This window comes from Ovis canadensis, chromosome 12 (genome assembly GCF_042477335.2).
Source record: "Ovis canadensis isolate MfBH-ARS-UI-01 breed Bighorn chromosome 12, ARS-UI_OviCan_v2, whole genome shotgun sequence".
In the NCBI taxonomy this organism is placed as follows: domain Eukaryota; kingdom Metazoa; phylum Chordata; class Mammalia; order Artiodactyla; family Bovidae; genus Ovis; species Ovis canadensis.
In genome coordinates this window covers 81,131,533-81,148,674 of record NC_091256.1, presented here as the reverse complement: position 1 = coordinate 81,148,674, position 17,142 = coordinate 81,131,533, and the positions used below count along the sequence as shown (strand labels likewise).

The following is a 17,142-nucleotide window of genomic DNA, read 5'->3' as shown; positions in this document are numbered from 1 at the left end:
GCACACGTCTTTAGGAATGGAGGCACTCTCTGCGTCTGTTTGTGACCCACTACATCTTGATTCTTGGGCTCAGGTATGGCACCTTGGCAGTTTTCTGTGCCTGTGATGGTTGGCAGCGCTGCCTGTGGTCACCAGAGCTGCTGTGAGCAATAGGACGAGGATGGACAGAAAGCAGGGCCAGGACCAGGGGTTCCCTCCGGTGCTTCTCATCTGTGCACCACCTATAGCAGTCTCACCTGGAGTAACTGTTTAAAATGAAGATTCCGCAGTGGACTATTTCTCAGCCATAAAAAAGGAAGAAACGATGAAACATGGGTGGACCTGGAGATGATCACACTATAAAGTAAGTCAGCCAAAGACAGATAGTCAGACAAAGACATATATCATATGATATCACTTACATGTGGAAGCTTAAAATGATTCAAATGAACTTATTTACAAAACAGAAACAGATTCACAGACATAGAAAACTTATGCTTTCCAAAGGGAAAGTAAGTGAAAATGTTCGTTGCTCTGTAATGTACGACTCTTTGCAAACCCATGGACTGTAGCCTGCCAGGCAACTCTATCCGCAGAATTCTCCAGGTAAGAATACTGGAGCCGGTAGCCATTCCCTTCTCCAGGGAATCTTCCTGACCCGGGGACTGAACCCGGGTCACCCTCACTGCGGGCAGATTCTTTACCATCTGAGCCGCCAGGGAAGCCCCAAAGGGGGAAGAAGGGGAGGGATAAATAAGGAGTCTGCGATTAACACATACACACTACTAATAAAACAGGTAAGCAACACAGGGAACTCTACTCAGTATTCTGTAATAATCTGTGCTTCAATTCAGCTTCACTTCCAAAAGAGGCAGTGGGCTGGATTTGGCCCCTAGGCCATAGTTGCCAATACCTGATTTCTGTAGTGATTTTTCCTACAATAATGTGCTGTTGAACCCATTGTTTTAGCCAAAATGTCGCTCTCATCCACTGGGGGTGCAGACATCCCTGAAAAATGAAGAGTGGAGGGTGGATCTCACAAGATGATTTGGTGACCGCAGGGCTGCCTCTCATGGCCGATAGCCTAGCGGAGTGGCCCATCCATTCTGCATTACTCACAGTGAGTCCCTCTCCAAACTAAAACCTGAGGGTGAATGGGCACATCGGATTCACTGAGCACCATAAGTATCTGTTGCCATAAAGAATTCCTGAACTCTTTAATACCCAGAGAATAAATTATTAACAGATATTTGGGGTAGGGTTTAGAGAAAGCCTCTCTAATTTTCTTAGCCTCCTCAAATTTTACATCTGTATCTGGCTTCACCTTTGCTAGAGTAGTACCAGTATTGAGACAGTACGCATGGCATAATCTCACATCAAACCTTTGTGTTTATCATAAAAAATATGGCAACATCATTGTGGTTATAAACAGAGTTACCAAGGAGACCAGTTTATCATAATTAGCTATTTATTCCCTCTTTTTTTCCTCACACTCTCTCTTCCTTCCACCTGAGCTTTCTTTCCACTGAAAGGTATGATAAGCTGTTATCAGCCCGGGCTCAGTGGCTAATTAGGTTCTAATACTGATTCATAGAATTACATTGCTCTTTTCCATAACTATGCTGTAGTGCATTGTCTGTGCTTATTACAAATTGACACAATGATGGAACAATTGGTTTATTATATGTGTTTTAAATAGTCATAATAACTGTCTCCAGGGCAGTGGTATATCAAAACCCAACAGATAGAAGGTAAAAACTTTTCATCTATAGAAGATTTTGTAGCTTTTTCTTCTGCATTAGGAGGTGGTTATGAAAGGAATTGCTTCCTGGATGGAGTTCCCGGTCCTGCGGGGTTTTTCTTATTTTTATTGCCGATTAAATGGAGAACATTAGCTAGTATTCATGCTCCACGCTGATGCTCTAGAGCTGGGGTCAGTAAACTTTTTCTGTAAAGAACCACACAATAAATGTTTTAGGTTTTGCAGGTCAAATGGCTTCTGTTGCAACTATAGAACTCTCTCTTTGTAGCAGGAAAATCGCCTTAAATGATATATAATGAGAGAAAACCTCTCTAGAAATATTACCTACATCTCTTTGGAGACAGAAGTTTCACATTGCCTCCCTTACCCAGTCATAGAGGAGGGGAAAAGGCAAGGCTGTGTTTCAGTAAAACATTATTTAGGGACTTCCCTGATAGTCCAGTTGATAAAAGCCTTTTAATGCAGTAAGTGTGGGTTCAATCCCCAGTTGGGGAGCTAAGCTCCCCTATGCCTTGGGGCCGTAAACCAGAATCAATATTGGGACAACTTCAATAAATATTTAAAAAATGGTCCACATAAAAAAAATTTAAACAAAACAACAAAAGACTTTACATCAACAGGTAGGTGACCAGGGTCATAGTTTGCCAACATCCATCTAAAGCATCATCCAAATGTAGGGGATGACCTTGCATTTGGGCCTCTTAGAATGGGAACACCTGGAGAAGGCTGGAAGACCCACTGATGGGCTCCTATGCAGCTGTCCTCTGTATGGGAGGTGTGTTCCCACTGGTCAGTCTCCCATCCAGAGCAGAGGTTTCTTAAGCTGATTCCCCGACGGAGGAGTGGACTAGGGATCTAGTGACTTGGGATTGATCCTGGCTTGGATGTTTAACTGGTTAACAGTGTTTCATCTGCAATCCACTCTGCCTACTCCAAAGAGCTGGAGAGTCAATGGAGACAGTGAATGGGAAAGGACTTTGTGAGCCATAAATTAGGTGTGGCTGTTAAGATATTGCTGTAGAGCAAATGTCACAGAGTTGCAGGATGGGAATGACTCACCCTTTAGGACTTGGTCCCACTGTCATCTGGGCCTTGAGCCCACCCCACACTAGCCTTCCTGGAAGCTGTCCAGTCTGCGTTTTAATCCCCCCAGTGGTCAAGTTCATGACCTTCCAAGATAGCCGGCTTCATCTGGAGACTGTTCTGATTGTCAGCTATTTCTTGTTGATACTGAGCACAAATCTGCCTTTTCTAAATCTTTCACCCATTCATCCTGGTTCTATGACTTAGTATTTTCTATAACAAGATTAATCTCTCTCTTCATTCGATGGCTCTTTGGATATTTGAAGATAGAGGTCATGGTCTCCGAGTCTTATCCTCACAAGGTTCTCATCAGCAGTTCCTTTGACTATTTCCATATGACATGATTTTGAATCTTTTCACTGTCCAGGTTGCTCTCTGCACAAATTTCAGCTCTTCAACATCTCTCCTCAGTGGTATCTTCACACTTGGACACAGTGTTGCATGCGTGTTCTGGCTACTACAGATCAAAATCACCATCTCCTTTGTTCTTGATGTACCGCTTCTGTTGATGCAGCCTAAAGTCACATGTGACCAACCACATTGCTGCTGCTGCTGCTGCTAAGTTGCTTCAGTCGTGTCCGACTCTGTGTGACCCCATAGACAGCAGCCCACCCGGCTCCACTGTCAATGGGACTCTCCAGGCAAGAACACTGGAGTGGGTTGCCATTTCCTTCTCCAATGCATGAAAGTGAAACGTGAAAGTGAAATTGCTCAGTCGTGTCCGACTCTTAGCAACCCCATGGGCTGCAGCCTACCAGGCTCCTGCGCCCATGGGATTTTCCAGGCAAGAGTACTGGAGTGGGGTGCCATTGCCTTCTCCGGACCGACCACATTACAGGGTTGAATTTCCTTGAGTTGAAATTGGCTAAGACCTTTAAGTTTTTTGTCACATATTCTTAAGTCATGGCTACCTCATTTTAAATAGTGTCAAGTAATGTTTTTCTTATCAGATTGCCCCCCCCCCCACCCCCGCCGCAAATTTTTTGGCTCATTTTTACCCAAAGTCCTTTGGAATTGTAATTAGATCTTTTTTCAATTTGGGTAGTCTGTTTTAATGAGAATGTTGATTGTGATGTAAAATCAATGTTTTCACATAGCCTACCATGAGTTCTGTTATAGTCAAAAGTATAGTCTCTAAAGAAAGAAAGTGAAGTTGCTCAGTCGTGTCTGACTCTTTGTGACCCCATAGACTGTAGCCTACCAGGCTCCTCTGTCCGTGGGATTTTCCAGGAAATAGTACTGGAGTGGATTGCCATTTCCTTCTCCAGGGGATCTTCCCAACCCAGAACTTGAACCCAGGTCTCCCGCATTGTAGACAGACGCTTTACTGTCTGAGCCACCAGGGAAGTTGTCTCTAAGTGCTACTCAATTCTTATTGTTGTTGTTCAGTCACTAAGTCACATCTGACTTTGCGACCCTGTGGACTGTAGCCTGCCAGGCTCCTCTGTCCATGGTGTTTTCCAGGCAAGAATACTGGAGTGGGTTGCCATTTCTTTCTCCAAGGGATCTTCCTGACCCAGGGGTTAAACCTGCATCTCCTGTGTCTCCTGCATTAGCAAGCTAATTCTTTACCACTGAGCCACCAGGGAAGCCCCAGTTCTTACTGGTCTGCAAAAAGATGAAAATAGATGAAAATAAAAGCACTGCATTGAGGAGGTCTATGCCAAACTAAACACTGTATAGTTGATTTGTGGTTTGCAGACAGGCAGCAATCCTTAGACCTCACTTTGACTGGTGTGGCTCTAAATGACATTCTAAGGTCTTGACTGGAATCCTAGAAACTGATTTAAGGAGAGTAAATGAGAAGAAAAAAAATCTTCAGAAAGACTAAAAAGGATCATGGTGATTAGATGAAAACTAGCCTTGAGATTCAGTCTAAGTTAGGGACCTAATGAAAAATCTCTTCAATCTGTATTTCAATGATTATTCAACACACATTTGTTGATTTCTTGGTCTGTGAGAGGTGCTCTGCCAGGCACTGGAAGGTGGGGGGAGTTACAAATTTAAATAAGATATGTGCTGAGTCACTTTTGCAGAGCCTTAAATACAAACAAGTAACTAACAGTGGCTGCTAGGGGCCTCCTCCAAAAACATTCTCCTTCCACCTTAGTATCAGGGTCCTGATTTTATTCTTGGCAGCAACGTGCTCAGTCACTAGGTTGTGTCCGACTCTTTGCGAACCCTTGGACCATAGACCGTTGGGTTCCTCTGTCCCTGGGATTTCCCAGGTGAGAATACTGGAGTGGGGTGCCATTTCCTCTGCAGAAAAGTCTTCCCCAGCCAGGGATCAAACCTGTGCCTCCCACCTGCATCTCCTGCATTGGCAGGTGGATTCTTTAAGGCTTGAGCCACCTGGGAAGCCTTGGCGGCAATGGCCTTCGGTAAAAGATCACACGTCCCAGCATCCCTTGCAATTAGACTTGATCATGTGAATTTCAGCAATCTTCTGCTCTCTTCAGGGAACCTTAATGATGGAAATTGTATGCTATAGGGATGTTGGAGCAGAATAATAGAAGGAGCCTAGCTTTCCAATGATTCTGTGAAGCCTCCAGCCCTGCCTAACTGTGGACTCCTTTTCAAGAGAATAAATCCTTGTGCGTTCTAGCTTCTGTTCTACGCAGCTGAACTGCATCCAAAGTGATGGAGAATTTGATACTTGATGTTTGCTTCAAGAAGCAGAATTGAAAGTGTGATATTGACTGAGTGGAGGAGGTGGGAAGACAAATATTTAGGACTCAAATGTTGCAAAGTGGGAAGCTGGGGACCCTAGTTATGCATTGGTGGAGCATTTGATTGAGTTGTTGCCATTGGTAACTGGTAAAGAAAATTGCAAGTTGACTGAAGCTTTTGCTTTAGGGGAAATGGCAGGAGAAAGCCAGCGTTGGTTTGCTGTCTTTTTCTTTCCACTTCCAAGAAAGTCCTGCAAAGAAGAGCTTGCCAGTCTGAGTACAGATACATACAGACGTACTGCTCTCGGTTTGCAATCTAAGTTTACTGAGAATCTTACAACATGAAACTTTTCTGGCTTTTTATAGTGGCTTCAAAACCAACACGTTAGCAGGAAATAAGCCTGGTACCCACCACAGGAAGGACAGAATTAAAAGAGCCATTCTCCCTAGTGCAGACTGCCTGCCTCTGAACTAATTTAGGTTGGGGAGTAAGCCTTTGTCTTTAAGCTTCGAGCTTCCGAGAATTTGGCTTAACTGACTTGATCTTAATTGATACCCTAGTCTGGGGGCTGATTGTGACAGTCTTATTCTGTCGTGCTGCTGAGGACTTGGTACATTATCCTCTGGGCAGTGGGGGTGGCTCTACAAGACCTGATAAGAATGGGTTTCAGGAGGTAAGGAGTGAGTATCCTCTAAGATGGTATAGATTATAAAGGTATGAGCAAGTTTTCCTATTTTGTATCTTTCTGCAGCTCAGCTTGTTTGGTTCCAGACCATTCTACCATTACACTGTATTCCTTCAATTTTTGAATGCATTTCAAATGTTGGAAATCTCTTAATGAATTTTAAATACTGAGTTGGGGATGGAGGTAAGAATACTCCAGCCCTTGACAGGTGCCCAAGACCCTGGCCCTATGGGGCTGAGCTGCCTGTGAGTGGGAAGTGCACTGAAAGGGTGTGTAAGGGGAGTCGCAGAGAAATAGAGCCAAGCTCACAGTTTCCCCTCAAGGCTGGTGCCACCCGGGAGGCTGGGACCCCGGGACAGTTTTTCAGTCCAAGCCATTCTGTAAGGCTGAACCTGCATGGTGTCAATGAAATGGAATTTGATCCATGCAGACAGCTGATCTGGACGTTTTTTGGCCCAGATTATTTGTTTGGCTGTCTCCACTGATCAAATTAACTGGATAATTGCCAAATCTCCTCTCTGTTGTGCTCCCCTAGGCAGCTGGTACGGCCAGCAGGAGGGGGTGGGCCTCCGAGGACAAGCCAGATTAGAGAATTAGCACATGCTTGCTACCTGGTTGACCCAGGGAAAGGGCCATTTAATCAGGGTGAGAAGCGAGGGCCTGGGTGGGAGGAAGTGGGTGGTAGATGGGCCTCTGCTCTCCTGCTTCACATGCAGGAGACTGTGACAGCGATGCAGCCTAGCTTTCCCCAAGCAGCCTCCAGACCAGCGGATAAGATGGTGCCTAAAGAGAATTTTGGATGGAGGAGGCTGCTGGGCTGCAGTCCATGGGGTCGCTAAGAGTCGAACACGACTGAGCGACTTCACTTTCACTTTTCACTTTCACGCATTGGAGAAGGAAATGGCAACCCACTCCAGTGTTCTTGCCTGGAGAACCCCAGGGACGGGGGAGTCTGGTGGGCTGCCGTCCATGGGGTCGCACAGAGTCGGACACGACTGAAGCGACTTAGCAGCAGCAGCAGCAGCAAAGAGAATTAGGGAGCTGCCCTCAACTCTGCGCCCACTCACGTGGTGTGTTTGTCGAGGATATCACAATCTCTAAGCAGTTTTTTTTGTAGGAAGATGAGCTTCTTAAACTTGAGGGCCAAGAAAAGCTTAAAAGAGGCTGTGAAAAAGCCAGGGAGAAAGGATTTCTCCCTCTTACTCCTTTCTCCGGGTGGCTGGAATCCAGGCCCCCGGGAGCACCCTTAGCACCTTGACTGGCAGTCCCATTGTTTGACATGTGTCTTGCCTCCCTGGGGGTGGGGGGTGCACCTCATCTCTAAGAGCATGAACCTTTCTTGGTTCCTTGAGCACCTGCTAGAGGGTCTGGCTCATTGTCAGTGCTTGCTGAGCTGGTTGGTCTATCACTTAATTCAGTAAGACTTATGAACTTATTTAAAGAAAGTAGCCACTTATTATTTTTATTTATTTGGATGCTCTGGATCTTAGTCATGGCTTACAGGATCTTCAATGACACATGCAGGCCCTTTTTCACTCATGGCAGGTGGAATCTAGTTACCTGACCAGGGATCGAACCTGGGCCCCCTGCTTCGGGAGCATGGAGTCTTAGCCACTGGGCCACCAGGGAAGTCCCTTAATTCTGTAAGATTTATTGAGCACTTATTATATCCTAGGGCTTCCCTGATAGCTCAGTTGGTGAAGAATCTGTTTGCAATGCCGAAGACCCTGGTATGATTCCTGGGTCATTCCGCTGGAGACAGGATAGGCTACCCATGTCCAGGATTCTTGGGTTTCCCCTGTGCTCAGCTGGTAAAGAATCTGCCAGCAATTTGGGAGACCTGGGTTTGAACCCTGGGTTGGGAAGATCCCCTGGAGAAGGGAAAGGCCCACTCCAGTATTCTGGCCTGGAGAATTCCACGGACTGTATAGTCCACAGGGCTGCAAAGAGTGGGACACAGTTGAGTGACTTTCACTTTCTTTCTATTATGTCCTGTATACTCAGGGGAGAACAAAGATGGGCAAACCTAATTTGTGAGGACCCCACCCCCCACCCCACTAGTTTCATGGAGTGACAAATGATCGTAGGGCAGGATGGCAGGAGAGATGAAAGCTTTGAATGGAAGCTGTATCGGGGGCTGGGGTGGTGTAAGATGGTGTGGGAGGCCTGCACGCTCACTGAACCACAGCCCTGTAAGGGCTGAAGAAACCAGGGAGGTGTTATTAGCCCCGTTCAACAGAGGAGACAACTGAGGTTCAGAGAGACTTGCTTCAGTGACGTGCTTAAGATCGTGCCACTAGCAAGAGTCAGGGCCAAGATGGAGACTCAGATTTGCCGACTCCCTCTGTGTCTCCAGACTGGCCCTCTTTTAATGGATTATATCCTGGCCTTCAGTGAGGGAGCCGGGCCTTTGGGTACTGCGATCAGGCAGGGATCTCAAACTTGTGCTCTGCAGCCTGAAGCCCTCTGCAAATGGATTTGTTAGGTTCAGATGGCGATGGTGTTGTTTTCAACCAAACCAGTAGCTACAAATCAGGACGTTTTACATCAAGAGATGGCTTCACTTTGAGAAAGAAGAAGACGCACTGCTTTCAAATCACAACAGTTTGCTGGTGCGCAGGGATGACGGGCTTTCTGGTTAGTGTGTGATCTGGGGTGAGGAAGTGAGCCTGTGGGCCTGGGGTTGGGGGACCAGAACGCTGACCCCCTCCCCTCAATCTTATGCATGGTCTTTGTGAGCACGTTCTAGTACACAGAGCACTGGACCAGGAGTCCCACCCGACACTTTGGGTCCCGCTCTCTGATTTTGGGTGGATCACGCAACCTCTTCCTCACTGCAGAATGAGGTCCTGCTATCACCTCCGTGCAGCTCCGGGAGTTTCTGTGTAATGGAAGGAGACAGCGGAGGAGAAAGCTCTTCATGAACTGTGGACAGAGGCAAAAGGACAGGCAGGTGGTTGTGATGAATGAATGGGGGGGGGGGTGCTGGCACCACCAACTCCCCAACCCTGCTCCCAAGCCAGAGCCTCCAGCCTGTCTTCAAACAGGGCACCAGCAAGCGGATGGAAGTGTGCCCAGCTTCTGGTCAAGTGACCCAAATGTTTGCCTTCAGATCCACTGAGAAGCCACCAACCAGGTAGGGAGGTGGGGGCAGGAGGCTCCCAGAGGTCTTTGTATCAACAGACTCCTTGGCCCCTGGGCACATGGTCTGGCTCTGAGGCAGGGGCAGTGGGCTGGGGGGTCTGCCCTCTGTTTCCAGCTCTGTTCCGTGCGAGTTCCACAGAGATCGCCCTCAAACCATTCCGGTTGGACTCCTCTGGGGAACTTCTGCTTTGTCATTTAAAATAGTTTGGGAACTTCAGATTTAGCTGAGTGTCAGAGCAGTTTATTTGGTCTGTAGGCGTTTTTGTTTTTAAAATTCATGACAAGTTCCTTGCAACATGTTTTATTATATTTTCGCCACCTGTTCTACCTTGGGGGTGGTTTTAAAATCTGGGACTATCTATCTCTCTTTTTTTTTTTTCCAAAGTTTCCTTATCTGCCATTTATATGCGTCTTGCAAACATACACACATGCACAGGCACAATGTGAATTTAAATATGGGCATGGGTATGGAGACATATATATATCTCACTCTCCCTCTGTGCCTTGATTGGCTTTAAACTGTGGTTGCAATGTTGAAGGTTTTACCAGGCTAATTATGGAGCTTTAAATGATAAATTTGTAAAACAAATAAATACTTGGAAAACGCTTTGCCAGTGTAAATGCTATCTCCCTAAACATTAATAGCAAATATATATGTGCAAATATATGTGGTATATATATATACCACAGCACTTAATCCTCTCAGGTAAATAAGCTGTTTAAAGCTTTACTACTTACCTAAGCTTCCACTGAGGAGAAGGCAATGGCACCCCACTCCAGTACTCTTGCCTGGGAAATCCCATGGATAGAGGAGCCTCGTAGGCTACAGTCCAGGGGGTCGCTGAGAGTCGGACACGACTGAGCGACTTCACTTTCACTTTTCACTTTCATGCATTGGAGAAGGAAATGGCAACCCACTCCAGTGTTCTTGCCTGGAGAATCCCAGGGACAGGGGAGCCTGGTGGGCTTCTGTCTATGGGGTCGCACAGAGTTGGACACGACTGACGCGACTTAGCAGCAGCGGCAGCAAGCTTCCACTGAAGTGAAAAAAGAGTAGTGTGTCCATTTTTACAGATGGTAAAGTCAAGTCTCAACAGGAGTAGCTTAAGGGTCAGTGATGGACGTGGGAGTCCATCCCCAAACTCTTAACATCTACGTAATTATTTATAGCATCTCTCTATGTCAGCCAGAACAAGGGACCAAGACAGATTTATAGCACTATGCTCTATTTATTTTCCCTAAAAATAATGGTGGTTTCTTTTGAGCCCCTGGATCCACCTGTGCCTGAAGCTGTTATTTTAAGTTACACGAGCCACTAAACTATCTTTGGATTTCTTCTACTTGAAAAACATTAAAAAAAGGTCCAAAACCCAAAAAACAATCTAGGTTTTAAATTATATTACGTACTTAAATTTGACATAAAAATGCAAGGTGGGTATTCTAATCTCCATTTGTAAATAGATGTACAAATCCCCAGATATTCTTGTGGAATATCCTAGTGTTGATAAAACTCAGCCGTGTCTCACTCTTTACAACCCCATGGACTCTACCCTGCCAAGCTCCTCTGTCCATGGAATTCTCCAGGCAAGAATTTTGGGTGGGTTGCCATTCCCTTCTCCAGGGGAATAAACCCAGGTTAACATATATAAGACTCAAAATAAGTCAAGCTTCTTTCATAAGAAATTAAACAGTAGTCTACTGCATTTTTCATAATTACCACTGGAAAGTTATGTATTAGGTTCCCTGACGTGGTGTCCCATCATGGCCCCTTTGCTGAGATTTTCAAGAACGCTTTTGTTTGTGGTGTTGAAATACTGATGCTCTCTCTATTGTCATGGAAACAGAAGCCTCCCAAGGGCTGTTAGAGAGCTCTCTGTATCTTCTGTAGGTTCCTGTTCCTCCTGTTCCACAGGGAGACGATCTGTAGGATGGCATGGCTGGTACTATGGGAAACAGGTAGCGTGATGTGCATTAACTGCCTGGTTTGTGCACGTGGACCCTGGGAGAGGGGATGGCAACCCACTCCAGTATTTTTGCCTGGGGAATCCCATGGGCAAAGGAGCCAGGAACGCTACAGTCCATGGGTTTGCAAAAGAGTCAGACATGAGTAAGCACACACTGATTGAGTGATGCAAGTGGAGTTTGCAGAGCTATGTCCTGGAACAAATATAAAGCTCGGATCTTATAAAGTTAAGAACATGGGAGTTTGGTGTCATATAAACTTGTTATTTGACCTCTTTAAACGTCAATTTCTCCATCTATAAATGATAATACTATAATAGATGTATGTGGTTAATAAATGGTAGGTATTCCTATTATTTCCCATAAGTATGACCAGATAAATCTGAGAGTCACTGTATGCGAAAATCTTATCTTGGAGATTCATAATATTCATCACTATAATAAAGAGTTAGAGGGGTCCTTTGATAAAGCGAACTGATTGCTTTCATTTATTTCAGTGTTTGCAAATCGAACTTAAGCATAAAATGCTTGTCCTCTCTGATATTTTCCTGCAGAGCTGGGAGCCCCACGGAACAAACTTTGAGAACCCCCATGAGTTCGTAACCTGTAATAATTGAGGGGTATTCATTAGGCCACCACTAGGGGGTGTGCCCGTCAAGTTTTCTGATTCTCTGTCAGAAAAGAGGGTTTGCTCTAGGCTTCCAAAGCATAGAGCTTTGGAAGGCTTCCTTGGGAATAAGGAGAGTCCAAAATGGCAACAGTTTAGAGGAGCAAGGGACGTAGAGAGACGTGGGCACGCTATGTGCAAAAATGGACATTTTCCTGCCCGTCCTTTTGTTAAGACATGCATATGGTTGACCTTTGGATAATGGATCAGTAGAGCCCAGAGTGGCTGAAAGGGGAGGTGTGACCTGGAGGCCAGGCCGAGGCAGGGGACAGAGTGGAGCACCACCAGAGGCCTCGGACAGCGAGCCTCAAAGAGACTGACATTTTCCATGAGATTAGCTCTTACGTCTAATGTGAAGACTGTATATAATATATGATATATTAATATATAAAGTGAATATATATTTTATCTTAATTAAAGATTTTCTCCTAAACTTGGGCACTTCTTGGTGGACTAGAAAGTGGACACTAAATGTTAAATGATAAAAACGTTCAGAGTAGAAAATTTGGACAGTTCAGAAAAAAAAAAATCACTTGCCATCAGTGATAACCTTCCCCAGTAACAGTTTGAAGTATGTAGGGAGATCTATAAATAATTGGGTGTTTGAGAGAGCCTGTTTTGGTTAGGATTCTTTCTGTTACAAGGGCAGGAAATTCAAAGGAACTGGTTTTTTATGAGGACCTTGTATGGTCCATCTCATTGATGCTGAGGGCAGGGAACTGGGCCAGGCCTTAGGTACAAGGATGAAGACAGGACATGCTGTCGGGACACTCTGTTTCTCTGACTCTTGTCTTCTCCTCTGCGTTTACCCCTTCCTGTGTCTTCTCTCTGTGGATCAGCTGCTGGGTCTCTGGCTCACAGTTTAGGACATGTGGGCCCACATGTGCAACTCCTGGGTGCTCCATACTATCATTTCTGCTGCTGCAAAGAGACAGATTCTCTTCATTCCAAATCCAAGATTACTGGGGAGGAAGAGGATTGTCCTGGCTGGGGTCAGATGTTCACCCTGGACATATCAGCTGCGGTCAGGGGCCAGCCACGCTGTGCATGACTCCTCTGTGGCAGCTGTGTGTGTCTGTGTGGTGTATGTAGTGTGTGTGTGTGTGTGTGTATGTGAGTGGTGTGTAGTGTGTGTGGTGTGTGCGTGGGAGTGTGTAGTGTGTGTGTGGCATGTGTGTGTGTGGTGTGTGCATGCGAGTGTGTAGTGTGTGTGTGCACACATGCATGTGTGGCATGTAGTGTGTGTTTGCATGTGCATGCGTAGTGTGTGTGGCATGTGTGCATGTGGCGTGTGTAGTATGTGTGTGGTGTGTGCACAGGAATGTGTAACGTGCATGTGTGCATGTGCGTGTGTGTGGTGTGTAGTGTGCATGTGTTCAGTTCACTTCACTTGCTCAGTCGTGTCCGACTCTGTGACCCCATGAACTGCAGCACGCCAGGCCTCCCTGTCCATCACCGACTCCCAGAGTTCACTCAAACTCATGTCCATCGAGTCAGTGATGCCATCCAGCCATCTCATCCTCTGTCGTCCCCTTCTCCTCCAGCCCTCAATCTTTCCTAACATCAGGGTCTTTTCAAACGAGTCAGCTCTTCGCATCAGGTGGCCAAAGTATTGGGAGTTTCAGCTTCAGCATCAGTCCTTCCAATGAACACCCAGGACTGATCTCCTTTAGGATGGGCTGGTTGGATCTCCTTGCAGTCCAAGGGACTCTCCAGAGTCTTCTCCAACACCACACTTCAAAAGCATCAATTCTTCAGCACTCAGCTTTCTTTATAGTCCAACTCTCACATCCATACATGACCAATGGAAAAACCATAGCTGTGACTAGACGGACCTTTGTTGGCAAAGTAATGTCTCTGCTTTTTAATATGCTGTCTAGGTTGGTCATAACTTTCCTTCCAAGGAGTAAGCGTCTTTTAATTCATGGCTGAAGTCACCATCTGCAGTGTGTAGTATAGTATGTGTGCATGTGGTGTGTGTAGTGTGCGTGTGGTGTGTGCGTGGGAGTGTGTAGTGTGTGTGTGTGTGTGTGTGTGTGTATGAAGTCCTCAGAAAAACTGGAGATAGGGAGGGAGGGAGGAAGGGACTATTGGCAGACAAAACATTATCTAGTACTGTGTATATTTTCTACATTTATAAAACTGAGATTAAACTGTATGTAAATGTATCCTGTTTTTAATCAAACCTTATGTCATCAGCCTTTCCCCAGGCCTCAAAATCTTTGTGAACAGCTTTTAAATTATTGCATTGATTTCAGTTATTTGGATGTACTTAGTGAATTTCCAATTGTTAGATATTTAGATTACTTTCATTAACATTTTTTGGGGGGAGCTATATTAGTAATGTTATGATGGAAGGGAATTTTCCTGACTTCATGCAAGGATTAGGTACATTATTGTGAATAAAAACAACTACGATTTGGTCTCAGAGTCTCACCCCCTCCTCTGCTTCACTTTTCTCTTCCAACTTTTTCCAGGGTAAAAATGGCGGTGGGAGTTGAGCACCGAGAGCGTGAAGGAGAGAGGCCAGGAAGACAGGTAAGTTGGCTCCTCAGGTCTGTGCTGTCCTGCCTGTTTTCTTTCCAGAAATAGATGCAGGTAAAGTGAATCACCTGAGAATTAATCCTTCCACCTAGTAACCAAAGAGGTCAGCATCCCCAGAGCCAGGCATCTCAGGAATGAGGCTCTGTTTAGATCGGGCTGGGCGAGTTAATACAGGAGCCTTCAGGAAGGAGACCAGCAGGGGGACCTGAGCGAAGGCTGGCTCTTCGCTCCGCGCAGAGTTCACCACCACCCTCTCTGGGAAGCAAGCAAGGGTGGCTCAGCCACTAATGTGCATTGTCTCCCCCGGGGAAAGGCAGTCTCGGAATGCTGGTGGTTTTCAACATCCCATGATTTTTTTCCAAATTGGGGTTAAACATTTGCTCAGGTTGAAACATGGTTTTAAAGGCCCTTTGTAGAGTCATGAGAGTTCCTGGAAGTTGGGTCATTGGATGTTTTCTTGTGGAGAACAAAGAATTCCTAAATGTGATAACCTTATCTGGAGGGTTTAGACTGTTTGAAGGAAGCTCTGTCGAATGCCACTGTGAAGGGAAGGAAGCTAAAAAAAAAAAGGTGTCCTACTGTGCGCTAGGCACCGTGTTGGGTACTTTCTGCTTTATCCTTCTGAGGTTTGGAATGGCCCTAGACAATATTCTCTGTGTTGATGTGACTGGATATTTAGAGTTGCTGTATTATTTCAGGTGATCTTTGTTCGGGGGGAAGGTTCTACATGTCCTCTGCCATTGTTTTTCTGCATTTTCTAACAGTTTCTATTTGTGGAATACTATGGTTTTTATTAGATATTCCAGTTCCTTCTGTCCTGGAGTGGCTCCAACTGATGTTTTATCATTCTTATTTGTTTTGAATGATAATAAGTGAATAATAATACCAAATGCCGTGACTCTAGGAGGTGGGACATTTCTCAAGCTAGGACTGTACTGAATTTTGTTTTGGAAGCTGCTGTGCAGGCGGGCTGAGAGGCACTCCATTTGTGATTGGGGATAGGGACATAGAAATAAAATATTCTTGCTTCATTTGGGAGGATGGGAGTCTGATACCTGAATATGGTGTTTTCTTTCATGGCGAGGTCGTAAGTCTAAGCTGGAGAGCAAATCTTGAAGGTAGAGGAAAATCCCAGTCATTTTGACTTCCTATTAAGGAATCTGGGGAGTAGACGCTGGAATTTGGGATCATCGATCTATACTTTTACACTTTCTAGGGAAGCAGTGTTTGGTAAGCAAAGAATGAATGGGGTGGTAGGAACAATGTTTGACTCCCCATAAAATAGCTACATTCACAGCTCTCTTTAGGGCAGCTCTTTCAGGCCCTCTCTCTGATAAACTGAGGGACTGTTACCTCAGGTTAAGTGAGGTGTGCCGTCTCCAGCCTTTAAAGCTGTATTTTCTGCCTAGATACCCTAGACAACCGTACTCTGACTTCCTTCAGAGTAAGTCTCCCTCCACGTAAGTAAAGATTACTTTATTTCTTCCTCTGAATAAGTAAACTCTAGTTAGTAAAATAATGAGTTCTCTACATTAATTAGCTTTGCCTAAGAAATTATTTGAAATTTGAATTATGATGTTGGAGAAGACTCTTGAGAGTCCCTTAGACTGCAAGGAGATTAAACCAGTCCATTCTAAAGGAGATCAGTCCTGAGTGTTCATTGGAAGGACTGATGTTGAAGCAGAAACTCCGATACTTTGGCCACCTGATGTGAAGAACTGACTCATTTGAAAAGCTCCTGATGCTGGGAAAGATTGAGGGCAGGAGGAGAAGGGGACGACAGAGGAGGAGATGGTTGGATGGCATCACTGACTTGATGGACATGAGTTTGAGCAAGCTCTGGGACTTGGTGATGGACCGGGAGGCCTGGTGTGCTGCAGTCCATAGGGTCTCAAAGAGTCAGACATGACTGAGTGACTGAAATGAACTTAAGAAATTATAGCAAGTCATTTAACCTTTCTCTTCTCAGTCTCCTCATTGAGAAAGCAGGAATAATAATGGGTCCTCCTTATGGGATTGTGAAGAGGATTAATTGAGCTAATTGATGTAAACTGGTTGAACTGTGCCTGTCATGAAGTAAATGATCAATAAATGCTATTTATTTATTTAAGGGATGGTCAGGTAAACAATGGCTGCCTGCTGAGTTGCACTGGTGTTTTCTCAAATCGATATAACAATGAGCTTGTGTTCCCTGAGCGGACAACAGTGATGCTGGGGAGAGAAAGTCTGGAGGCGTGTTGGAACAGGAAATGGGAAACTGACATTTACTGAATCCAAACTATGTAGCACGTGCTGCCTCCACCATCATTTTATTAACAAATAATAAACAAATACTGGAAAAGACCCTGATGCTGGGAATGATTAAGGGCAAGAGGAGAAGGGAGTGACAGCGTATGGTGGTTGGATGGCATCACTAACTCAATGGACATGAGTTTGCGCAAACTCAGGGAGATAAGTGAAGGACAGGGAAGCCTGGCGTGCTGCAGTTCATGGGGTCCTGAAGAGTCAGAAACAACTTAGAGATTGAACAACAATAGCAAATACAGACCGTGAAATGAATGCATGATGCGAGCACAGAAGATTACGTCTCCTTTAGAGCCCAGGAGAGGCAAAGAATCTTGCCGAGCAGGACTGCGTGTGGATAAG

The 17,142-nt window shown here is 45.3% G+C and overlaps 1 long non-coding RNA gene across 2 annotated transcripts in view; it reads left to right on the top strand.

Annotated features, from left to right (window-relative positions):
• The first annotated feature begins 9,262 nt into the window (after window positions 1-9,262).
• The window catches only part of LOC138415738 (uncharacterized), a 182,891-nt gene continuing 175,011 nt past the window's right edge, over window positions 9,263-17,142 (top strand). The window contains exons 1-2 of one of the 2 annotated variants that reach the window (XR_011247380.1): window positions 9,263-9,315; window positions 14,430-14,490. This is a non-coding gene — a long non-coding RNA (uncharacterized lncRNA). The remainder of the gene's footprint in view (window positions 9,316-14,429; window positions 14,491-17,142) is intronic. The other variant, XR_011247381.1, reaches the window with a different exon arrangement.